This window comes from Anolis sagrei, chromosome 3, assembly GCF_037176765.1.
Source record: "Anolis sagrei isolate rAnoSag1 chromosome 3, rAnoSag1.mat, whole genome shotgun sequence".
Lineage (NCBI taxonomy): Eukaryota > Metazoa > Chordata > Lepidosauria > Squamata > Dactyloidae > Anolis > Anolis sagrei.
The window spans coordinates 12,316,155-12,343,067 of NC_090023.1; the positions used below are offsets into that span (position 1 = coordinate 12,316,155).

The 26,913-nt window shown below is 39.2% G+C and overlaps 1 long non-coding RNA gene across 1 annotated transcript in view; it reads right to left on the reverse strand.

Moving 5' to 3' along the window:
• LOC132770090 (uncharacterized) overlaps nucleotides 1-26,913 on the reverse strand; it is an 880,357-nt gene that overhangs the window by 660,224 nt on the left and 193,220 nt on the right. Inside the window, exon 2 of the long non-coding RNA XR_009630984.2 lies at nucleotides 20,446-20,489. This is a non-coding gene — a long non-coding RNA (uncharacterized lncRNA). The remainder of the gene's footprint in view (nucleotides 1-20,445; nucleotides 20,490-26,913) is intronic.

Here is a 26,913-nt window from a genome sequence, read left to right on the forward strand (position 1 = left end):
AACCCCTTGGTGAAAAGCATGACCTGTTAGAGTAATCATCTTTTGGGAAAATGGCACTCGTGCAAGGCAATTAGGTTTCTAAAGTGTTAAACTGATATACCTAGGTATGTCTTTGAATTGTTAGGGACTAAGATATGCCAATGCACAAACGCGCACACACACACATTCAGCAGAGTTTCAGAAGTGTTTTTTTTAGTTACTAAAAAAACTACTCTCCCTTAAAATATATTTGCCTTTAAATCATGCTCTCAAGAGACAAAAATAAGCAGACTTCTTTAAAATAACATAGTTGGGTTTACTCACAAACTTCATGTATTCAGCATCCAGGTACTTTGAATATCAATCCAGTTACAGATAAATTTGAAGTAGTTTCTCTGTGTAGATAACAGGGCATCTTTCTTAGTCCAAAGTCCAATGCATATCTCTGTTCTGTGAGTCTAATAGATTCTCTGTCTAGTCTGAAAGTCCAATGAAGTTTGACATCTAAAATGGAGTCTGAGCCCTGAACGAGCCCACAGCTGATCACATGGTTTGCAGCCCCTCCCACAGCAAAGAGTTAAGGAAAAATGGCATACCAACACACACATATACAATACAGTAAGTAATCTGAATTATATGCATAACAAAAAACTAGTGGAGGCTTGAAGAAGGTTGCTATTTCCAACAAAGGGAAACAACAATAGTATGTATGAAGTGGATGTTCATTCTTCTATGCCCCACCAGTGAGATATTGGGAGATAGGAGATTGCCTCCTCAGTCATAATATCCCAATGATGGAATATCTTCTCCTTAGGGTTTCAATTGATGCCAACACTCATTTCATTAGGTGCCTAGTAAAGACCTAGCTATTCATCATTGATTCATTCATCTGAAATACTATTGTAGATAGTTTTATTTTAAAAAATATTTAAACCTTTATCGCTCATAATTATGTTAAATATGTTTTTGCTACATTTAAATTTATTTTCACTTTTTAAAATATTACTTGTAGGTTGTCTTAACAACCTTGGTGTAGAGTGGCATAGAAATATAATAACAAGAGGAGGAAGAAGAAGAGGAAGAGGAAAATGAGAGCGGGACAAATAACTCTCCAAATTCCCCAGTCTTCATAGTTACATGTGCAATTTCTCCAAATTTATTGTATGATACTGTATGCAATCTGTCTAATTTGTGATTCCTTGTTATATCCTCACAATTCACATGTGTAAACTGTTTTCTTGCATTGCCATTTACAAAACCACAAGTTTGAATGGTTTGAGCAACATATGGGTGGCGCAATATATGATTTTACATGCATATGTGTATGTGTGTGTTTCACATTTTGGTGCCATTTTCCCTTGTCTTGACTCTTTTCCATCCCTTTCACATTAGGCAACTCATCATACTATTGCTTAAACTGTACTGACATCTGGTGGCTCAGAATATTTAAGGGAATTAAAACAGCAACAACAATGCTCAAAGAGAAGTAATTTAATTTTTTCTTCACCCTTCATGTTTCTCCAAAGTCTAGAACCTCCTTTTCAAAACTTTAGGCTTCCTGTTTGTTTGAAGACATCAACATTTCTGGACCATTTCTCCCCCATTAGAAATGGATTAATGTTTTACAAAGAAAAACATCACGACTTTGATGGATTGGGGTGCTTTTATCTTTGAAAGCAACCATTGTGTTATTTTTGAATACCTTTGAACATTTCTGCTTTTTTGTCAAAAAAAAACCCACAGACACACACAAATAGACTGATAAAATAGCATTGGCCTTATTTTGGAAGAAAAAACAACACTTTGTCCAGGATCCAAAGCTACAAAGCCCAAGGGAGATTTCTACTTTAGTTCTTTAAAAGGCAGTCTCTAATGCCATATGGCAAGTTGCCTTTTCTGGAAACGAAAGGGCTTTGTGATACTGAGGGGTTATAATCTCACTTGGCAAATTGGTCTAATATTCAAGGGACAAAAAGTACGCACGGCCATATAAAAGCTCTCAGACATTCCTATGGTAGCTCTTCAGAGGAAAAGTAAACTTGAATATGGTAGATGTTAATAAAATTACATTTGATGTACTAACTTACTTAGGCGATCCCTTGTAGCTCGAAGATTATTGTCTTCCAGATGTGGTGTCTTGGCGGTGGGTCTGCAGGTGGCTGTGGAGCCCTATTCTTGATCTGCATGTTCTCCCGCAGTGAGGACATCGGTTTCCAGATGGAAGGCAGTTCCGGTCAGGGTTGGCTTGATGCGCCTTCCTCTTGGCACATTTCTCCCTTTCACTCTCCATTTGTGCCTCTTGGAATTCTGCAGCACTGCTGGTCACAGTTGACCTCCAGTTAGAGCACTCAAGGGCCAGGACTTTCCAGTTCTTGGTGTCTATGCCACAGTTTTTAAGGTTGGCTTTAAGCCCATCTTTAACTCTCTTTTCATGTCCACCAATGTTCCGTTTCCTGTTCTTGAGGTCGGTGTAGAGAAACTGCTTTGGGAGACGGTGATCAGGCATTCAGACAATGTGACTAGTCCAGTGGGGTCGATGGCGTAGGAGCATATGGTGTAGCAAAAGTGAGTAAAAGGTAGATTTCTTTCTCTTTCTTTTAGAACCACAGAATTGGGAGAGCTCCCATAGGCCATTGAATCCACACACACCAACCCCAGTTCAATGCAGGAAATTCAAATGAAACATTCCTGGATGGTCTACCTACCCATCTACCAGCTAGGAGTGTTTCAGCTGCAATTCTAGAGTCTTTTTTCTAAATGGATATAACTAGAAACAAGACTCTACTACCTTTCTAATACAGAACATTACTAATACAAAACTTCTTGATAATACAGAAGAATTCTACAACTCATTTAGAACTTTTTATACAACAATTTTCTGAGAAATTTCCCCAAAGCCTTGCTTTTGGACCCCTGCTGGCAGAATTTTCTTTAAGTCTTAACCATTATTTATTTTGTGGTAAACAACCTTTTCCCCATAACCCAACCACAATGCCCCAGAATGCCAGATCTGAACTGTGGAAGATGCATGATGGTGTGGCCAGCCAAAATGAGCCAGCTCTGTTGCTTTTTCCACTTATATTTGGGATGGGGAAGGGAATTAGAATAAATGTTAAATGTTGCCCATTTAATGGTGACCCTCACTACTGAAAAGCTTTTGGGGGGATGTGTCCTCATCCATTAGAAATCTGACAACTCTCCTTACAATCATAAATGTGTTGGAGAATTACAATATTGCTGCACAATTCTAGCAATGTTTTTGGAGAGGATTATTGAAACATTAGATTTTTTCAGAAGGCATCATTAATTGGCCGAATTCTCCATTGAGTCACACTGGAAAACTTAAAAGATTATATTAATCAAATCTGCAAATAATCAAAACTGCAATAATTAAATCTGCAAATGTGAAGGTTTTATGCACATACAGTTATAAGTCTTTTAGCCATTGCATTACATCTATGTTCAGTTCCCAAATTTTTAAGTGGAGCTTCTGAATTGCAGCGATTGCATGTGCATTCTCAGCAGAAACATTTGTAAGTGACTTCAACTTAACTCAGTTGAATCGAAGAGATGGTGAATTGTAATATAGTTAGCAGAGTTGAAAAATAAGCAGTTACATTGGCTGACATGCCTTTTGACTGTACAAAGATGGTATAGAACAACAACCATATTAGTCCAGATTTGGACTAGAGAGACTCCAATTTAGAGAAACATGATACCATATCGTAGTTGTCTTCTTTACTTTTGTGAGAATATGGGGTTCACAGCCTTTAAATAGAGATGGAAAGAGAATTTGAAAATATTTAGAAAATGCTCAGAAATATGGGTTCTTTAGTCATTGAAAAACTCCAACAAGAATCTCTGAACTTGTGAGAATCTTCACAGTTTGATGTTTGTTCCGCACAAAAATTTCTACATGGTTACATCTCACAGAACACAACAAAGAGAGCACTTTTTGTAAAGTAAACATCATTATTTTTAAGAAACCAATATTTTCTACACGGGAAACAACATTTGTACATAGAAATATTATTTGCTTTGCAGAAAATGCTACTTTCTGTACAAAACAGCCCCATGCGAATTTTGTAAAGAATGTCTCTGATTGTACATAAACATAAAAATTGTACATAAACATAAAAATTACTCATTTCTTTCATTGAAAAGCAACTTCGTGAAGGATTAATATCCCTACTTGTAAGATACGCCACTGCAAATGTTCTGAATTTATAATTAATATGTAGAGTTTGAAGCCAGTGTCAGGTAGTAGTTTGAGTGATAGACTAGGACACTGGGAGGCAAGTGTATGAATCTACACTTAGCTATGGAAACCTACTGGAAAAGCAAAGGTAAACTACCTCTGACCAAATTCTGCCAAGAAAATCTCACAATTAGTTTGCCTTAAAGTCACAATAAGTCAGAACCGGCTTACTGTCCCCAGAATTGGCTGTGGGTAGAGATTGGTTCTGAAAGTTTCAATAAGAAAACTCTTCAAAGCTTTAGAAGCAGGAGTATAATCCAACTGCCTAAGAAAGCAAGCAAGATAAAAAATTGGAGAAGGAGATGACTGGTCTCCTTTAAGTAAGAAAATTAGCACCAAAGGAGAAGCAAAAATCAGCTCTTTTGCATTGCGAGGCCACTTGTGAGCAGCACAGCTGGGTTTCCAAAACTGTGTACTTTTTAATTTCTTTGAAGTTCCTGAAGAAAAATTAAAAAGTGAGTTGTGGAGGAAAAACTTAATCTATTTTAGCCTTCCGCAGAGTTCTGAAATCAGTGGGATATCGTCTTTTATTTCATATGGGTTGAGGGAAAACTTTCCAGTATTTATGGAAAGCATGCCCCATCCAACATGCTCCAAACCCTTCTTTTGCTATGGATTTAATTAAAATTGCATCACTTACACAGTAATCAACATCCCCTTGATCTTGACCTATGGAGTCTGTTAGTATCTCTCATGCATATATATATATATATCTCAACCCTGGTATATCAACTCTGGTATCTGCAGGAGAGGCGTTCCAGACTTGGTGTGGATCTGCAAAACTGGATAAACTTGCCCCAAAGTATTATATAGTTAAGATAGAGGGGGCTATAAAATGTCTAGTGAGAACATTTTATTGGACCCCAGTGATACGCTGTGCCCCCAAGCACAACCACCAGCAGCAGTGAAGTCCAGATGTGCCAAAACTGGTTCAGCCCCACTGGACCATTATCCTAACTCAGAGGTCCTCAACCTGTGGGTCCCCAGATATTTTGGCCTTCAATTCCCAGAAATCCTAACAGCTGGTAAACTGGCTGGGATTTCTGAGAGTTGTAGGCCAAAACATCTGGGAACCCACAGGTTGAGAACCACTGTCCCAACCTGTCCTGTTACTTCAATTCCAGTCAGACAGTTCCTGGTCATTGCCAGGTGTTTTTGCTCTAACAACAACAACAACTTTATTTGTACCCACCACCATCTCCCCAGGGGGACCCAGGATGGCTCACAGAGCAAACTACAGCAATATCAGTAAAGGTGTAAATATAACCAGGGAGAAGAAGAGGAATGATCTGGCTGGCTGCAGTGGTGAGATAGCCCAGATCCATCCCATTTTCCTAGCACCACCAAGTGCAAGGAAAAGAGGTTGGCAATGTTGGACTTTTTGAACAGTGAACTGGTTCAGATTGGAGCCATTCATTCTGTATACACCAGTAGTTCTCAACCTGCGGGTCACCAGGTGTTTTGGCCTACAACTCCCTACAACTCCCAGAAATCCCATCCAGTTTACCAGCTGTTAGGATTTCTGGGAGTTGAAGACCAAAACATCTGGGGACCCACAGTATGAGAACTACTATATACCGCTGTATCTCAAGCCCGAAGTATACACTCATCTCAAAGTACAACTCGGGAGCATCTAAAAATTTTGCTTAATGTGTAGTTAAACTGGATTAATCTGGTTGTCTGGGTAGTCAGGAGCCATTTCTGGCTCACTTCAGAGAAGAGGTTGGTACAGACAAGCAATAAATCTACAAAGGTTTATGCTATCAGCTTAATTCTCAAAGTTTGTCTCTGTGTTACGAAATACCTTTGCATTCTGATATTCCAAACTAATAGACCTATGTCTCTGAATTAATAAAAGAAGTTGGGAAGTAAAGTTTGCCAACTCTTTTTCTTTTTCCGTCCCCCCAGATCTTGCAGTTGTTTCTCAGCACATTACAGCCTGCAGGACTCTAAGCAATTTTAGGTGCTAATAGGAATGGTCATCAGCCAAGCAAAAATCCAATTTGTATAGTCCTTCACTTTATCACACACACCTCTTTGGGATACTAGCTGACGCAGTTCCACGGTGAGGATCTCTACTAAATGACCCAGAGAGAGCAAAAGAAAGATTAATCATATTTGCAGTTGCTGGTTTCAGAAGGTGAGTCGTCTTGTAGGGTAAAAGAAATGCGATTACCTCAGTGATACAAATTTAGCAGCTCACAAATCTTATGCCAAGGGATGAAGAGCTGAAAATTTATTTATTTGCAACAAGTCTGTTTTTAAATTAGGATTTTAAAAAATGGTACACAATAAATGCATTGCTCAGTCCAGGTATATATGTTGTGGTTAAGATGAGCTCAATGGAGGATGGACATGAAGACTGTAAATTGTCCTAATTCATTAGGCTTTATGTAGACATAGTGCTGGATGGAAATTTGATATTATTTGATATTACCTAAGCTGGTCAGAATAAGCCAGTGTACTCAAGGTCACAGTTTAAATTAACATGTTCAACATTGTCCAGTTTTTATAATTTTTTCTGTTTTTTAACAACACGCATATCGTACACTTAAGATACAAACATTTTATATCAGGACAATGCAAGTTCTCTGTGTGCACACTGAACACATCCATGTTTATGATGCTAATATGTTCAATGTACACACTTGGAAGCTTTGGAAATGGACTATGATAAGCAGAATGAATGTATTAATTATGGACTTGGCGAAACGATGGCTACCAGGCTGACTTTTGATTGTATTAATGTAATGTTTTTAACTGTTTATAATTATTGTTACTATGTATTTTATTGTGTTGAATTGTAGTCATCAAACGCATGCCGGTTGGAAGCTGCCCTGAGTCCCCTTTAAGGGGTTGAGAAGGGCGGGGTTGAAGTACCCGAAATAAATAAATAAATAAATAAATAGATAAATGTTGTCTATAATGAATGTGCGCAGTGACCAATATTGTGTCCATACTCCGATTTACATGAAAAGATACATGTACATAGGCCTGGTTTCAAATTTACACACTATGGCATTGTATAAGTGAATTACCTGCACTTGGCCATGATAGTCCACACTCTTGTTACATCCAGGATAGATTACTGCAATATGTTCTACATGGGGTTGCCTTTGAAGACTGTTTGGAAACTTCAAATAGTCCAACAAGAGGCAGCCAGGTTAACAACAGGGGCAGCATACAGGGAGCACACAACTCCCATGTTATGTCAGCTCCAGTGGCTGCTTGTTTACATCTGCCTTTATGAACCTCGTGAAGTCTAAGATCACCTGCCACTTTCACAAGCACGTTTGCCGAATCTGAGAGAGAGGGTCTTCTCAGTGATTGCCCCCCAGCTATGGAACTCCCTTCCTGGCAAGTTCATATCAGCCCCCTCCCTCCTGTCCTTCATAGAGTTGGTAAAAACCTGGCTGTGGGACCAAACCTTTGGGACAGTGCAATAAGGCAATAATAGGAAACCCACTCTGCTGACCAGAGTCAGAATGGTGTTTTGAGATGGTTTTAAACAACTGATTTTAAAGTAGATATAACTGGCTTTAGTGTTTGTGTATATTTATAGTTATTTTATGTCCTGGCATGGAATGCTTGCTGCATATATAGTGTACTCCACCCCGAGTCCCTTTTGGGGTGAGAAGGGTGAAATATAATGTTTCAAAAAAATAAATACTAAATATTCATTGATAAGCTGACCTCATATGTAAGTAGGGGTGTTTTTGAGGCCAAAATTGTGGATTTTGAACAAAGTTATGGATACATCAAGGGTCATTCTTTGAAAAGGGAAAGTATCAAAGAGCTGCAGCTACTATTTCATGTCCAGGCATTCAAAGTCCAGAAGCAGCATCACAGAAGAGACAATAGATGGGGTTGGTGTTTCTTTTAGATTATTGTGGAATTGATAATGCTCTTTGCTTTTGCACTCTACTCAGAGAAAGGGATATTACTATCTATCTATCTATCTATCTAAGAGTTAAGGTACAGCACTTACCTTGACCCATTGATATATTGACCCGTTCTTCTGGGTCACCTTTTTGACTAAACAATTTTATATGCCAATAATACAGCTTAAGTGCATATGAGTCCCTTTCTGGCTAGGATGCAGATAGCTATTCTTTTGCCCTAAAACTCTATCCAAAAATCTATTATGCCTGACATCTGTCATGCCTTGGGAAAAGTTTTGACAGCTTTTTAACAGTAGAAAGGGGAGGGATCAGAGATGCAATGCAGTCTATGAAGGGTTGGTTGCTCTGGGCTCAAGGAGAAAGGAATATGAGGAGCACTCTTTTCTGTGAGTGCACACTCATTTCTTTGTCATTATCCCCTCCCGCAGCTGTGTTCAGTCACCACAAAATGGTCTGAATTGCCTCTCCTTTTCTCCCCTCCAAAAGCAGCATGGGCTGTTTCAGGGACTTGACAACCATTACACTGTTAAAGAATGCAGAACTAAGATTGTGAAGCTGCTGACAGATGGAGGATCTTGTCCTCTGTAAACTTGGAATTTGGGACTCCTCTTGAGTGACAAAACTATTTCTCAAAAAGTATCATACCAAAGAAAATATTTTTCTCATGTGGACAAGCTCTCCATGTGAGATACACTATTATGTCTCACATTGCCCAATGATATTCCAGCTCTCCCTCAGTTCTGCCCTTATAGAGGACCTCTTTCCACAGTCACACCACCATGATAGACCTGTCACAAGCTTATGTGTGTTCTGTAGCCTGCCACAAGGACTAGGATGAAGCCTAGGCACCATAAATGAATGGATATCAGGAGATCAGGATGATTTATTCACCCAGAAGTAAGCAAGAGAGTTGAGCTATGGATTCACGAGGAATCTCTACTAGTTCAAAGTTTTCTATGGTTCAAGTTTCATGTTGAACCAACGATTCAACATGAAACTGTCTTTGGGATGGACACAATTTCTACTGAAGGAGAACTGTAGACACAATGACACAAATGTGCATCTTTGAAATCTGTACAAAGCATAATACACACATTTCAAGTGAACCCAAATAATTATTTAAAGATGTTTTAACCAATGAAGGAATGCGGGCAAGCAATGAATATATCACCTCACTACCTCTGAGGATGCTTGCCATAGATGCAGGCAAAACGTCAGGAGAGAATGCCTCTAGACCATGGTCATATAGCCCAAAAAAACCCCACAACAACCCAGTGATTCCAGACATGAAAGCCTTCAACAATACAATGAATATATTTTTCAATTATGTGCATTTTTTAAAAGGGGGGGGGGGGAGAGAAAAAAAAGGCTTCTGTCCTGTAAACAAACATACATTAAAATAGAGGTAGAATAGAGATGGAAAGGAGAATGATACAAACTTTCCTAAGAGTCAGAAGAAGTATAGGTTTAGTAATTTATTCCAGGATAGACCTGAAGTTTCTTGTTTCCTGTTAGGTGTATGCATTCATTTCCAAAACCAATGAAACACAAAATGAATGCACCCCTAACTTGTCTCTATGAAAAATGAATGCGCTCGAGGAACATTCTGTGGGGAGGTGGGGTCCTGTACTGCTCTGGAAGTGACAGGCTATGAAAAATGTCCAGACTGAAGCATAAAGCAATGAGATGCCTGGAAGATGTCACCCACCCATCCCAATTTTAATTGCTTATAAATGGGTACTTTTGTCCAATCTGTCTCAAATTTGGCAGATCTGATGTCTGAGAGGAGTCACATTGTACCTGAATGTTTCATACCATTTGGATAGAAACAGTCAATGTCACAAAGAACGGAAGATATGGAAGGTGTCCCTGAACAACATGGGAAAAGACATAGTAAGGTCAAACACTTCTTGCATTAAACTGTTTACAAAATAGGTAGCCTTTGTTCCAGTTTTCTAATACTCTTCACTAAGCCTGTAGCTATGGACAGTACTCACCATGCCTATTTAGATTTCTATGTACCCAATGAATGTTTCCTTCGGTCTCCACATCTCCAGTGTTGGAGTAACTTAAACTTCAGCTGAGCATTTAGTAATGCAGACAGAACAAAAAATAAATAAAAACACAGCAAACGGAAGTGTTCTATGCGTAACCAATTTTCAGTGTCTTACTCTCTGTAATGGTAGAAATACAGTGACTTAAGGAAATATTAATGGGGGCCAGAATTATTGTTTGGTAGAGCAAGTCCTTCATCTTTTGCTTCCCCAATAACTACATTCTTACATTGGCATCTGATCAGGGCTATTTTGACCCTTTGACATAACACAACTACAGTTTTACATTTCACTTTAATATGATGGCGTAGTGGGTTAAACTGCTGAGCTGCTGAACTTGCTGACCAAAAGGTTGGCAGTTAATCCAGGGAGCAGGGTGAGCTCCCACTGTTAGAGCCTAGCTTCTGCCAACCTAGAAGTTTGAAAACACACAAATTTGAATAAATCATTGCTCCGGCAGGAAGGTAAAGGAACTCCATGAAGTCATGCCGGCCTCATGACATAGGAGATGTCTATGAACAATGATGACTCTTCAGCTTAGAAATGGAGATGAGCACCAACCCCCAGAGTCAGACACGACTGGAAATAATGTCAGGGGGAAAACCTTTACCTTTACCATAATGTGATGTTTCCATCTTAATGATTTTCATGCTTTGTAGTTTAATGAGGAATGAGAAATCGACATGCCCCTAAACTACAAATCTATGACACCTTAGAAAATTGCCACAATGATGACCCCATCATGATCAATCATAGCTTTGTACTGGTGTATTTGTCTCTTTGAGCTCTTGATGCTGTAATAGATAGGCAATAGATAGTAGCATACAGTGGGACCTCATTATCCACTGATTCATATTCTCTCTCTATATGTGTGTGTGTGTGTGTATTCTGTATTTTTACTGCTTGATCTCAACCCCAAAGGGGACTCAGGGTGGCTTCCAAATTGGTAATAATTCAATGCCATATTAACATAAAACAAACAAAATACAATATACATTGTGCGCTAAATCATGGAAATAATAAAACACTAACATATAAATATTTACATAAATAAGCTGTTTCATAACATTTAAATACATAAATATGCACAGTTTCATTTAGCAAGCTTCAAAAAGCATTCCCTTTGGAAATGTTTGTGGCCCACTCTAGGTCTTCAAGTGCCCTTCTATGCTTTCAGCCCAAGTATAGTCAAAAATAGGCTACACAATTATCCAGAAATTCATACATCCATGGGAGGACTTGGAACTTATCCCTTGTGGCTACAGTTATCAAACCGTATTATGAAAATAAACACATTTTAGTCCTGGGCAGGAAGTCACACTAAGTATACATCAAGATAGAATGAAGGTAAATAAAATCCCAACAGTATATAATCACTGGCTCAATATACACGCTCACAATTATAAAACAAGAGAGCAAGACAGTCACTACTCTGATCCTCCTCAGAGATGCATTGACATAGGCCAATAGAAAGGTGACAATTCCTACTGAATCCCAGGGAGAATTTGTGTTAGTTGGTTGAATAAACAAAAGCTAATTGAGAATTGAGAAGGCTGCTTCTACTACACATTTCTTGTTAGCTGGATACAATACTCCTTTCTTGATGAAAGTTACCTAATACCCATCCTAATGCTGGTGAAAAGAGAAGTCTAAACAGACATGTTGGGAGAGAGGGTGTAACACTTTGCTGTATAATTCTAATAGACATGTAAGCTTGTTATAGAAAATGTACCTCTACTAATTCACAGCCTATGCAAATTGTGCAGTTGAGGATGGTGTATTTATCTGAGCTACTTGTATTACTAGAATAAATCTTAGTCTGAAGTTGCAGCTTGCTCTCAAGTTAATTTCTTGGTAGACCAAGGCCTAAGGGCAGTTAAGGGGAATACAGATGTTGATCTGATTATTGGATAAGACTGGGTTTTGCAGCGTTGGGTGCTCGGGTGACCATCAAGGTAAATCCTAGGAAACCCAAGCAGATTCAAACTGACAGCTATTAGAAAAGGAACTATGCCTGTGCAAATAGAAGGTAATTGAATTTGCACACAAAAATGCTCACTCTGTGAATGTTTTTGTTGCAAGGGAGGAGGAGGAGGAGGAGGAGGAGGAGGAGGAGGAGGAGGAGGAGGAGGAGGAGGAGGTCATAATTGACCTCCCCATGCCTAATAATGTAATTGGTGGCCTTTTCTTCAACATTTGTTCTGAGGCATCTTTTCTTGTCGAGGATGAGAAACTCTGCAGTCAATCTCGATATTCTTACATGGAATCCTGAGGAAGCAAAAGGAAGTTATTGGTTTTAGATGGCCCTATGAAAATATTCCCTGTGCATCTTCTCTCAGAGACAGGAGCATATCTTGTCATAGAAGTTCATTTATGAGCTCTGAAGTCCAGTTTGATAACGGGACCAAATCTAATTCTAAATTTGAAAGCTGCATTGGACTTAAAATGCACTTTCCAAAAATGGCTCCCAAGATAGTTTTTGTTATAAATAAATAAGTTAATAAACAAATATAAAGCCCTCAAAATTGGGTCCAATCCCTATGTGGAAGTGGGTAAGAAGCCTCAGAAGCTGATAAAGAACTAGGGAATCTGAAGAAGGAAATGGAAACGCAACTCAATGTTGTTCACATCCCAAGGGAGCTTCAGTCAGCATGCAAAGTCAAGAAAGATATGAGGCCAACTTTCCCTTCTACAAATATTAGAAATTTCTCAAAAATGTCATCAAAACACCTCTATTTTGTTGGTCATAGAATCATAGAATTCGAAGAGATCTCATGGGCTATCCAGTCCAACCTCCTGCCTAGAAGCAAGAAAACTTAATTCAAAGCAGGAATGCAATTGGGTTATTATAGGTTTTTTGGACTGTGTGGCCATGTTCTAGAAGCATTCTCTCCTGACGTTTTGCCTGCATCTATGGCAAGCATCTGGCCATGAAAGCCTTAACAATACAGGAATGCAATTGTTCCATGAACATAGGAACAATGTTTACTCCATTGCTATTTTGAAGGGTTTTGAGTCACCACTTTGAGATGACTATCTTTGGAAGCTCTCCACTTGTCCCTCCAGGTGTGGTTGGACTGCATGTTCCAAAGCTCCTGGACAACAACGGAGAAGAATATTGGGGCTTGCATCCCAATAAAAGCTAGAAGTTTGTATGATTCCCAACCCTATAGAGCTATTGGTAACTTCTGACCAAAATCTGAATTATATGTGACCTCATTCATCATGAGATAATCAGATTAATTTATTTTGAGGATTATGCATGTGGACTATAATGCACCCTCCCCGGTATTATCCCCACTACCTCTATTTAGACTGCGTTTGGATAATCTCTTGGGTTGAGTTAGGTTTTAATAACTGCTTGTATTGGTTTTTAGCTTTGTTTTTAAAATTTGTTGAAGTTTGACATATATAACCCCTTGGGTTTGATGTGGATGTATGGGACTGGGTCCCCCTTTTATGATCTGGTCATCAACCATAATAAAGTTTACTTACTTACTTACTTGAGGATTGTATTCTACACTCTGGATAGCTTCTTTAAAGCTCAGACTAAAATGCAGTGTGATTTCACTACCACACCGACACAGATGCCTTTGGCTACATTTGGCTGAAAGAGAACTTTAGCATCCCCCATTGCTACTGGGGAAAAAAAGATAATGTTTTATATGCAGCCATCAGCTGTGTTCATGAAACACAAAGCACATATCAGCAATTTCTTTAACAGTGTGACGTTTGGATTATTCATTATTTACGTGTGCAGATGACCCAGTTTTTTCAGGTACTGGAAAACAAGAGATAGTTCCCGCAGGAGGCTTGGCGCAAACAGACTGGTATCAGTAAAACTGATAACAAACAAAATGAGTCAGTTCTATACTGAACTGAGATGAGAGAGCAGTCTATTTGTAAGTATTTTCTGCAGCAACATCAAAAATACATCAACGGCCAATGCACATCCTCCAATTCACTGATTTCACAAGGATAATTTCTAAACTGGATGATACATTCACAGAGTGAGCATTGCCCTGGATTGGCTTCATTTGCTCTCAGTGATGTTATCATGTAAAGAAAACTGACCGGGCTAAATTAAATTGTGATGTTGTCCTGTTTGTAATGTGATTTTTCCACAGCTGACAATGTTCATGTGAGCCATCAAAGAAAAGACAGTAAATGAGAATAAAAACAGAACACAGGAAGAAAGAGACATGAGCAGTAACTGTAGTAAAGGGCCTTGAAAGATATCAACGTTTTCACACTTGAAGGACTAGAGAGTGTACAAATATTTGTCACTATATGATAATATGACAATCACAGAAACAACTCATTAATGTGCAGCTATTCTAAAAATCGAGTTCTCCTTTTCTATGGAACTCTATCAGTAAATCATATGTGGCTTGGCTTGAATGTGTTCATCCATTTTAGATAGACATACAAATCTGGGGAGGTTAGCGTGTTAAATTCAGATTGGTTCAGAAAAACTGTCCTATTTTCCATTTTCTGTTGTGTGGGAGATGGGTTGCCCATTTGGAGACTCTTTCCCATCCAATTTTAAATTCTGTTCCTTTCTTTCCATTGTGTTCACTTTACAGCTTCTACTTCGAAAATAAAACTTATACTTAGCCGAATTCTCTATATTTCTCCTCCCCCGTCTTTGTCCTTTTCTAGTTCTTTGTTGCTTGTCAAAGAAATATCTTTCAACTGGTTCGTGTCTTTGTCCCGCTCGTTTTTCTCTTCTTTTCCATTTTCAGTTATTTGTGGAACAATGTTGCCAGCTGATGTTGGCTGAACTGAATTTTTCCAGGAATGGAGAAGAATTTCAAAACTGTGGTGGGTGGATATAATTTACCCTAATATGAAAAATTAAGCAGAGTTGAGCCATGATTTCCTTACCCACCCCAGCATTTTCCTTTGTGTCACAATGGTTCAGCAGCAACTCCCTCTTCAAACTTCCCCATAGTTTCATATTAATAAAAGGTTGCAGGAAGTCAAGGAACCAGAAAATACAATGAAAAATTGCTAGGAAGTGTAGAATTGCTTCCTTTTCTTTGCATTGTCCTCTTAATTCAATTATCAGAAAGGATTACAATTATTTTAATAATAATCCCTAAAAAGATTATTTGAAAATGATTTTAAAAATCATTAATAATATTCTAAAAGCTTTCATAATAATCTTAATTATAGATATAGATATACACACCTGCACACGGAGATTTAACTGTTTATAAAATAGGAAGCCTTTGTTCCATTTTTCTGGCAATCTGAAATCCAAAATGGCAGAAAGTTGGGCTAGATGGCCATTGTGGTCTCTTCCAATTCTGATTTTATGAAAAGACTCCATAATTCAAAGCTTTATGTCACCTGCCACTTCCATTTTTGAGGAAAGAAAGGCTAGTTACACATTTAACCTGACAAGGTTTTTCTAAAGTCTCCATCGGTCCACCACACTTTGAAATCTGATGGAAGAAAGAGAAAGCCAGACAACTCTAGGTTCTCCTGTTGAACTTACAGAAACCGCTGTAAAAAGCAGGTTAAGGAAAGTAAGGGATGAAAAAGCCCTTGAGAAAAACACAAGGGGCTGGATGTGTGACTAGCCCCCTTTCCCCTATCTCTAACTCACTATGATTACACAAATACAGGTATTCCAAAATATTTTGGACAAAGGATACTACTCAATCTGTGTGTGTTTGTATGGTTTAAATTAGGAATTAGTAACATGATGTCACATATAATCTCAAACACTTTCTGCCTCCCCCCAAACTGTTTGCTGTACTCCAGAGCAGAATCACCTCTGACTTTAAAACCACACCAGCTGGATAAAATCAGCAAGCAGTTTATTTAGGAATACATGTAGCCAAAGCAGTAAATTGTAATTCACAGTAAAAGTACAAAGGAAGACAGGAACAAAGGGTCCAAGGAAATCTATAAAACTGGGCACTTGAATCCATGAACAATACAGACGCATATCCCCTAAGCCAAACATGAGCTAGGCAGACCTTGGTGCATGAAACTTGATGTTATCTCGACGTTGCCTCAACTGAAGCAAAAGTCTCTCACAAATCAATATAAAGTCTTCCTTGGCCCTAAAACTGCTAGGAACTGATTCTTTCTTAGTTTTGGTTTACTATCTATCAAGGTGGCCAGTTGAAACATTCACACCTAGCTCCAACAGACAAGAGTTCTTTGTCCCACCTGGACATTCCACAGATATATAAACCCAATTTTCCTATTTCCAACAGACCTCACAACCTCTGCAGGCAAAACATCAGGAGAGAATGCCTCTATAACATGGCCATATAGCCCGCAAAAATCTACAACAACCCAGGTTTGGTTTTGGCTATCTATCTCTGGGGAGATATTTCTTATTGTTTTTTTCATGGGGGTGATCTGGTGTAGGGAGCCTGGAGTGCCATTAAACAGGACCCTATGCTATGCGCCCTCTTGTCTTGTGCCAGCCTTGGCTGTCATGGTATCCAGATCCCATCCAGAGCATCCACCCCCAATAGGTTGGACCAGCAGGTTGTGATCCAGGACCCAAGTGTTTCTTCCATCCCTGTTTTCAGCTATAACCAATTAAACATGTTTGTTATCCCAATTGGTATGTGCCTTATATTTTGTGTCCTGATTGGGAGGGTGGGGTCACTGTGCACATGCAAGTGCATTTAAGACGAGACTGTACAATAATTCCTCATTTCCATACAGTTATCATAATTTTCACCCCCTCTCTCTTTCTCCCCACCACCACCTTTAAAAATTAATAAAGACATAAATTCTATCTCTGTCAATCACTATATATATACATTGTCTCCCAAATAATTGCATAATGTCTGTATTTTAATCATAACCTTCAATGCACATGTTTCTAAAATCTCTCTTGATGCAGCAAAAGTTTAAATCTGGAATTGCCTTGATTAATTAGTATAAGTAATAAATGGCTTCCAAACCGTTTCAAAATACATTTTCTTTTATGTCCCCTCTTGCTAGTCTTACCATCTGTTTAAATTTTTATGTAATAACTATGGAACGTATCCTATTTTGCCATTTTTATATTGAAAGATTTTCTGATGTTTTCCATGCTTTCGTCATTTCTAATGTTGAAGTGCTTAACATAGAGACCATAAGATCCTTCTTTGGCAAGCTTTCATTTTCATTTTCAAGTGCGGTAATTAACAATTCTGTCCCGCTGAAATGAACTTTCCTGCCCAACGTTTGACTTAGCCATCCTAATGTATCCTCCCAGAATTTACTGCCTATTTCAGTTGGTCACTCCATCATACATACAATGCAATGCAATGCTAGCAGAATAAAAAATGTCAATGTATAAGTTGTTATGTAACAACTATGCTGGATATCGCTCCCGTGCTTTCACACAACCGTTAGTAAAAATATGTCATACTTTGCATAGTATGATATATTTATATATAAGTCGTTAATTCCATAATATTGAACAATACATTTGCCCTCTGTCTGAAACCTCTGCCTAGCATAATGACAACACTGTACGTAGGCACATCATTCCATTATATTCCAAGGCATTTAGGGATATTCAACTGGAGGAGCTGCACTCTCTGTTCTGGAGACTGCTGTGCAACTTGCACTCCAGATTCTAATAAGGATACTTCTGTGCTACTACTGAGTTATTGAACAGGATGAAAAACAAAGCAACCATTTCCAAAGTTCATGTGGCCAATGCAGGCCTAGAGCAGCCTCCTAAGATTCAAATAAAGAAAATCTTCTTAGCTTTTATGTGTCTTCTCAGTTGCAATCCCTCTCTCCATACGTCACATATTGCATTGGAAAGTGTAGCAAAGACGAAGATGAGGGGAAATGTGTAAAATATCTGATAGTGTTTGAGAAGCTCCCCAAAGCTACTTCAAAAAGATTTAAACTGCTTCAAATTTAGCAGGGCAGTCTCTGCATATTTCTTCCCTAGACTCATTTTTCTTAGCTCCATTTAGTTGTGCTTTCACCATCTCCAGCTGCTTCATTTTATTTTGCTTTCGGCAGCTTGTTCATTGTCCACATCACCATTACCAAAACAATTCTCTATTTTTTAATGTGCTAACTTTCTTCATGTTTTTGTCCAAAGCATGAGGTATCATACAAGCATAATTGAGTATAATAAAAAAATTATGAACTATGATAAAATAATTTTAAAGATTTTTTAAAAAGAAAAAAAGAGCTAATCAATATATCTTTACCATTTGTTCTCCACAAACTTTGTCCTCCCAGAGAGGGTCTCTGCAGCTGATTGGTTCTTCACTCTGACCAATCCCTGGCTGCCATTCTCCTTCCAAGCCAACCCCAGCACATATCCTAGCCTGCCTTTTTTTCAGCCAATCAGACGAGGGAGTAGGAAATCTGAATAGCTGTCAGAACCGTATAAGTTATCTTGTATTTCTCTGTATGTTTATGCTTGTACATTTTGAAATAAAATTGCTTTACTTGCATGCATCCTTTTTGGCCAAATCGTAATAAACCTCTGTGGTTTGTCTTCAATCTGGTGAGTTGGTTTCTCTTTCCTGGCCTATCTGGTTTATCTTATGCTCTCCAGGCACGGACTCGCTAACCGCGATCCTTTTATTTATTTATTTATTTATTTATTTACGGCATTTGTAGCCCACCTTTCTCAGCCTTAAATTGGCAAAATTTGATGCCATACATTCATAAAGTACAATTAAAAACATTCAACCTAATATTTTAAAAACCATATAAACCATTAAAACACATCATATTCTAGCTAAATCACTACATAAAAACAAAATTTATTTATGTTTCATTTACCCATTATACACATAGCATGAAAGTCTTTTTTTAGAGCATTTTAAGACTTTTGTAATGAAACAAAGTTAGTATGCATTGAACCATCCAAAAGCAAAGGTCTCACTATCTTAGTCACCAATATGGACAATTTTAGATTTTGGAGAATTTCGAGTTCTGGTTTTTCTGGGTACTCAAACTGTGCCAAAATCAAAACCAATTAGCATTGATAACAACCATATAGTAAATAAATAACAAAAATATAAATCTATGCTACTTCGTGTAATACCATAGATATTAATGGAAAAGGGAAGACACTAATTTCTATGAAGTAAATAAAAATAATCTTCATAAGTGACCAAAGCGATCTTTATTCCAAGAAGGCAACATCGGTTCTCCACCATTAAACTAAAAATGTTACCGGCAACCACAAGCACCCAATTGTGTTAGCTCCATCTCTCTCACTCAAGGAGGCAAATATACATTCAAATCCACACAATGTTCATATTTTTGATACCATTCAGAGTCTTGTCTACCCAGCAATGCTTCCATCACTGTCTTCAGGGTGCCAATGGTCAGTGTCTTCAATCAATCAAGGTCAAGGACTGATAACCATGGGTCCCATCCATAGGGGACAAGGTCTACTTGAATAGCCCTATGCTTCATATTCCTCTTTACCTCTCTTGTCTGGGCTTAACTCCCAAACATTAATCTGGATCAGCCTTAACACTGAAGTAGGGATAACATTTCAGTCTCAGGAAGGAAAACGGGACACTGGTCTCCTAGCTATACAATATATTGTGGCAAAACTTAACAGCAGGCCTGCACCATTTTCATGTCACTATTTCAGAGTTTAAAGCATAATCCAAAAAAAAAAAAAAAGCAACTCATTCTTCATGATCTCATTTTCAAAATATCATTTCAGCATTGCTCATTCTATTGAAAAACAAGTTTCTGTTAAAGCATTTTCAATGTGTTTTTAATATGTGCTCTGATAATGTACCAAATCTCAAAAATGGCATTGGTTTATTGGAAACGATAACTAAATGCATGTTGCACTTAAGAAAATCAAGCAATGGCAATACGGACTTGTTTTCCATAACATTGTGATGCCTATATTAATTCAGAAAGTAATATCTTACAGGTAATGTTATTTGTAACATGTTGCCCTAGTGGTATGCGTTAAACTGAACACCATTCAACAGCATTTAACTCCATTTCATAAGCAGCAATGCTGGTTTGGGAGATCACAAATTCCATTGCTATATTTAGCACGTGTATTCAACATTCTTTAAAGCTGATAATCATTTACAAGTAGAGGGAGAGGAATTCAACACTTTCTATTCAACTCACCACTAAAGACTGTCTGTTTCCTTTAACAAAACCTTTGGAGACAAAGTCCTCTTGTTCAAGTGGCAAACATAAAATTTCTCTCTCAAAAACAAATATGCAAACTATCCAGCAATAAGGAAGCAGAATTCAACCAAGCAGGACTTACCAGGCTGTCTTTTAAGGGTCAACACGCACAGTATTCACTGAAGCCTGTGGAAAGAAAGAAGAAAAGCAAACCTTAGTCACCAGATCCAACTGATCCTGTAAGGTGGGCATTGGTTAGTTCTTCAAAGGGAGACCACCAATTAATACCAGAGACTGTAGGTTATATTTCAAAGAGAATGAACTGGTAAGAGTGCCTCTTTGCCTAAGAAAACATTATGAAATTAATGGTGACACCAGAATCATAGAATCAGAGTTGGAAGAGATATAGGGCCTGTCTGGAAGGACCCTCAGCTTCAAAGCAAGGCAATGGCAAATATCTTCTAAACTTATTTTTGCAAGGAATCCCTGTGACAGGTCACGGTAGTCCATGCTCTGGTTACATCCCGTATAGACTACTGCAATGCTCTCTACATGAGTCTTTGAAGACTCTTCAGAAGCTACAAATGGTCCAACAGGTGGCAGGCAGGGTGATAACAGTAGCAGCGCTCAGGGACCACACAACTCCTCTGTTGAGCCAGCTCCACTGGCTGCCAGTCTGCTACCGAGCACAATTCAAGGTGCTAGCTTTAGCTTATAAAGCCCTAAACGGTTCTGGCCCAACTTACCTGTCCGAACGTATATCTCCTTATGAACCATCTAGGACTCTAAGATCATCTTGGGGGGGGGGGGGGCTGCTCTCGGTCCCGCCTTCTTCACAGATTCGGTTGGTAGGAAGGAGGGACAGGGCCTTCTCAGCAGTGACCCCTCAACTATGGAACACCCTCCCTAGGGATATCAGATCAGCTTCCACCCTCGTAACATTTCGCAAAACAGTTAAAACCTGGCTTTTTGGGCAAGCTTTCCCAAATGCAGTGTAGCAGACAAACTCTGATCTACGGAATGACTGGACAATGTGATTGGATAATGATTTTAGTAATGCGACGCTGAGGATTTATACTTTTATCGGTTTTATTATTTTATCTAATGTTATTTATGCTAAATGTTTTAATTGTTATTGGAAGCATCAAATTGTGTCATTTGTAAACTGCCCTGAGATGCCCTCGGGCTGAGAAAGGCGGTATATAAATATGGCAAATAAATAAATAAATAAATAAATATGTATTAAAATCACTACATTTTGGAAAGGAGTTAAAGGCACACAACATGCAATGACCAAATGTGTGAGAGAACTTACACAAGTGAAGGACACTAATAAGAATTTATTTATTTATTTATTTATTTATTTAGAACTTTTATATACTGGTCTTCTCAACCTCCGCAGAGGGACTCACGCAACAAAAGATTCATAAACAAAGGTTTAAAAGTATTGTCGAAGGCTTTCATGGCTGGTATCACTGGGTTGTTGTAGGTTTTTCCAGGCTATATGGCCATATTCTGGAGGCATTCTCTCCTGACGTTTTGCCTGCATCTATGGCAAGCATCCTCAGAGGTAGTGAGTTCTGTTGGAAATAGGAAAATGGGTTTATATATCTGTGGAATGACCAGGGTGGGACAAAGGACTTTTGTCTGCTGCAGCTAGGTGTGAATGTTTCAACTGACCACCTTGATTAGCATTTAATGGCTTGGAAGTGCCTGGGGGAATCTTTTGTTGAGAGTGATTTCATGTGCCTGATTGTTTACTCTCTGTTGTTTTGCTGTTGTAATTTTTGAGTTTTTTAATACTGGTAGCCAGATTTTGTTCATCTTCATGGTTTCTTCCTTTCTGTTGAAAGTGTCCACATGCTTGTGGATTTCAATGGCTTCTCTGTGTAGTCTGACATGGTGGTTGTGAGAGTGGTCCAGCATTTCTGTGTTCTCAAATAATATGCTGTGTCCAGATTGGTTCATCATCAAAGGTTTAAAACATCACATCTCATAATATACTAACACATTAAAATACAATCATATAATTACACAAGGCCAAGTCATCAGAATGAAGTCACAATTCATCGCCATCCGTCCGTGTGGTCAGGAGTTATTGACACACTCATCAAATGTCAAATTCCAGAGCCAGTTTCACCAGTTTTCTAAAAGTCAGGAGAGAAGGTGCAGTTCTAATCTCCAGTGGGAGAGAGTTCCAAAGCCGAGGGGCCACCACCGAGAAGGCCCTGTCTCTCGTCCCCATCAGACGCGGTTGTGAGGGTGGTGGGACCAAGAGCAGGGCCCCTCCAGTAGATCTTAACAACCTTGATGGTTCATGGGGGAGAATCCATTCGAACAGGTAAACTGGGTCGGAGTAATTTAGGAATTTATAGATCAACACCAGCTAATTGGCAGCCAGTGGAGCTGGCGCAACAGAGGAGTAGTATGCTCCCTGTACCCCACTCCTGTTAGTAATCTGGTTGCCGCACGTTGGACTAACTGCAGCTTCCAGGCAGTCTTCAGAGGCAACCCCACATAGAGAGCATTTCAGTAGTCTATATGGGATGTAACCAGAGCGTGGACCACCATGGCCAAGTCAGACTTCTAACCAAGTTCTTTAAAAATTTCTCTATATAGTAAACAATCCATATTTATTTCACATCCAAGACCCACCCACAGTATCCACCTGAACACACTAATGATAGTATTTGCAACATTCTCCTGTGGTTGCTTATTCAAATACACTAGGATATCTGTTCCTTTGAAATACAAGAAAAGAATAAGATTTTTTTAAAAACACACACAAGCCTATTATTTCTGAATGTAAGGTACTACAAGAGCAAAAGAGAATATGAAGTGTTTTTATAGATGCGGTTTAAGCAGTAAGAACATTATAGCTATATTAAAGAGGAGGGAGAAGAGAATCTGGCACTACGTGGAATTTAATCCCAGCTGTGTTTTACCTTAATACCACTCCACATGGCAGTTCTGTCTTCTGTGCAGGGAGGCTTAAATACCTTTAGCTAAGGTGGGGGGGGGGGGGGGAGTTCCACTTCCAGCTACTTTAGAAGCACATAATGACAGGCAATATCCTGATCCGCATTAGTCATTTGCAAACATGGCTAAGCCCAATGGGATTTCATGCTATTCAGATTGGTTTTCTCGGAGAGGGGTAGCAAGCAATTGTTTCTTGCTATATTTAAGGAAAGTTTTAGAGAAGTATTCCCAACCAGGTCCAGAGAGAATCTGTATCTGGCTCTCTGCAACCATTTAAAAGAATGTGATACAGGTGCCATAGTCTTATTTAGGTTCTGATAACACTGTGTAACACATTTTTTGTTCCTGGGTTATAAATATAATTTCCTAATTGGTTCGATCATAAAAACATGGAAAATGTTTATTAAACTGTATAAACTTTGGGTTGTTGTGGATTTTCCGTGCTGTATGGCCACATTCCAGAAGCATTCTCTCCTGATGTTCATTTGCATCTATGGCAGGGATCCTCAGAGGTTGTGAGGTCTGTTGGAAACTAGGAAAATTGGGTTTATATATCTGTGGAAGGTCCAGGGTGGGATAAAGAATTCTTGTCTGTTTGAGGTAGGTGTGAACGTTTAAATTGGCCACCTTGATTAGAATGCAAAGGCCTAGCAGTTTCAAGGTCTGGCGTCTTACTGCCTGGGGGAATCCTTTGTTGGGAGGTGATTAGCTGGCCCTGATCGTTTCTTGTCTAGAATTCCCCAATTTTTGAGTGTTGTTCTTTATTTACTGTTATAAACTTTGTTTCTGCAGGACATCCTGCAGCACATTTGCTATAGTTTTTCAATGAATAGTTTCAACCAATTCAACATAGCCACAAAAAAATGAGGTTTCTGGAACAGAACAACTACTTTCAAACAGGAAACAACACAAGCCAGGAACAGACTTTTTTTTCAAATTTTATTACATAATGCAATTATAGAGCCCCCCCCCCCCCCCCCAAATTATGTAACATTTCAAATGCAGTTGTCCCTTTTTGGATGGTATAGTAAAATTTCCATATCCACAAAGGATATATTCCCAGTTAGGTCGTGGTTACCTGAAACTGTAGGTATAACCAAATGCCATTAAAGTAGCTAACTACTAATCCCAATATACTATAGGGTTGTCCCGGAAGACCTAGAGATTCTGAGAGATGTAACCTCTAAGAATTTGCTAGATCCTTGAGTGACTTGAATGAGTATGTTTATACCATATAATTGCTGGGAGGACTTAGCAAGTAACTGAGAAAGACTTTTCACCCTGTGTGTTGATAAGTGAAACATAGGTATGGATTTCACAGTTACAGGCGTTTTACTGCGTTTGGCAATGTTTTCAGTATTCCAAATTCTTTGTTGGGATTGCAGAAACATCTGCTGTGTATTTCCCATTGCACAATGGTACTTACTCAATGTCAGTATTCAACAGAAGGATGTATAGCAGTGGTTCTCAACCTGGGGTCCCCAGATGTTTTTGGCCTTCAACTCCCAGAAGTCCTAATAGCTGGTAAACTGGCTGGGATTTCTGGGAGTTGTAGGCCAAAACACCTGGGGACCCACAGGTTGAGAACCACTGATGTATAGGCAATTGTCATGTAACTATCATCAGGGACCGGGCTGTGGTGTAGCTGGTTGGGAGTCTGTTGCATTACAATCACTATGAAAAGTCATGAGTTGGAAGCCAGCCCGGGTCAGAGTAAGCTCCCAACCATTTCTCCAGCTTGCTTTGCAGCCTTTGCAGCCCAAAAAACAGTTGCATCTGTCAAGTAGGAAATTTAGGTACCTTATTTACACTTAGGATGGGATCTCTCAGTTTCACCCATAATACATGATTTCAGTGACATTGAGGAGTGGGTGTTCCTATGGGTGGTCTCCAACTGAGCATCGATGATCCATTTCTCTCCCAGAATCCTGTTGCATAATCCTGACTGTGAGAGCTGTTCAGCAGTGGAACTCTCTACCCTGAAGTGTGGTGGAGGCTCCTTCTATGGAGGCTTTTATGCAGAGGCTGGATGGTCATCTGTTGGGGGTGCTTTGAAGATGATTTTCCTGCTTCTTGGCAGGGGTTGGACTGGATGGCCCAGGAGGTCTCTTCCAACTCTATTTTTTTTTTTGTCGTGTCAGGAGTGACTCCTAGTGTGAGAGAATTGGCCGTCTGCAAGGACGTTGCCCAGGGGACGCCTGGATGATTTGATGTTTTTATCATCCTTGTGGGAGGCTTCTCCCATGTCCCTGCATGAGGAGCTGGAGCTGATAGAGGGAGCTCATCTGCCTCTCCCCGGATTCGAACCTGGGACCTGCCGGTCTTCAGTCCTGCCGGCACAAGGGTTTAACCCACTGTGCCACCGGGGGCTCCATTTCCAACTCTATGATTCTATGCTTCTATGATTCTATGACACAAATGTTCAAGTCCTCACTCAGTCATGGAAATGTATTGGGTGGTCACACTCTCTTAGCATCAGAGGAAGGCAAAGGCACCCCTGCCCCAGAACAAACCTTGCCAAGGGAACTCAATCATAGCTCCACTTTAGAATTCCTGTAAGTCAGAAAATATGTATTTATTATTTATTTACAGCTTTTGTATTTTGCCCCTCTCACCCCACAGGGGACTCAGGGCGGATTACAGTGTACACATATATGACAAACATTCAATGCCAATTTTTGTCATACAAACATTTACAGACATACACAGAGGCTATTTGACTTTTCTGGCCGCCGGGGAGCTGTCGCTTTCATCATCCATCTGTGACGCTGATGAAGCACTTCCGCATTCCCCGCATGCTTCTCCGCTGGAATGCTTTGCTGGAGTCTTCTTTATGGCCTCATAAATCAGTTAATTTAGCCTCCCCACACTTTAAGGTGGTACCTTATTTTCCTACTTGACAGATGCAACTGTCTTCCGGGTTGCAAAGGTCGACAACAGGCTACACACAATTGGTTGGAAACCCACTCCAACCCGGGCTGGCTTCGAACTCATGACCTTTTGGTCAGAGTGATCTTAATGCAGCTGACACTCAGCCAGCTGCGCCACAATCCCGGTGCTATTTGAAGTCATACCACTAACACCTCTTTACTTGTGGTGATAGTCATCTATCTCAGGAGCTGTAAATGTATGTCAGGTTTGTGTGTCCTCCACAACAAGTCGTTCATTTTGTTTTCTTTTCACCAAATCCATTATCAGAGCAAATCATTGGGTGACCTTTTTTTTACAATTTTTTTTTAAGTTGCAGCAATTCAATAAAACTTACATTAGCTGGCGTTTCAGGAACATTAGTCTAATGTGCTTTAAAAGATCACCTTCTCAGAGTGCTATAATAAGTTTGTGTGAAAAGCAGAAAGCATGTAATATGTAATAAAATCTGGCCTTTAATGAACCATCATGGCACAGAGACTGGTGGTATCACTTTGCAGAAAATGTCCTTTTAATTAATGAACAAAGGAGCTGGATTAACTTACGTCAGACAATAACCCTCTTCAGGGCTTCTAACTGCATGAAGGAGTTTACTTATATTCATATGAACACAACTTGAAGCCCCAAGTAGATCCTCCTCCTGAATACTGATAAGGGTGTATCTACACTGTAAAATTAATACAGTTTGGCACTGCTTTAACAC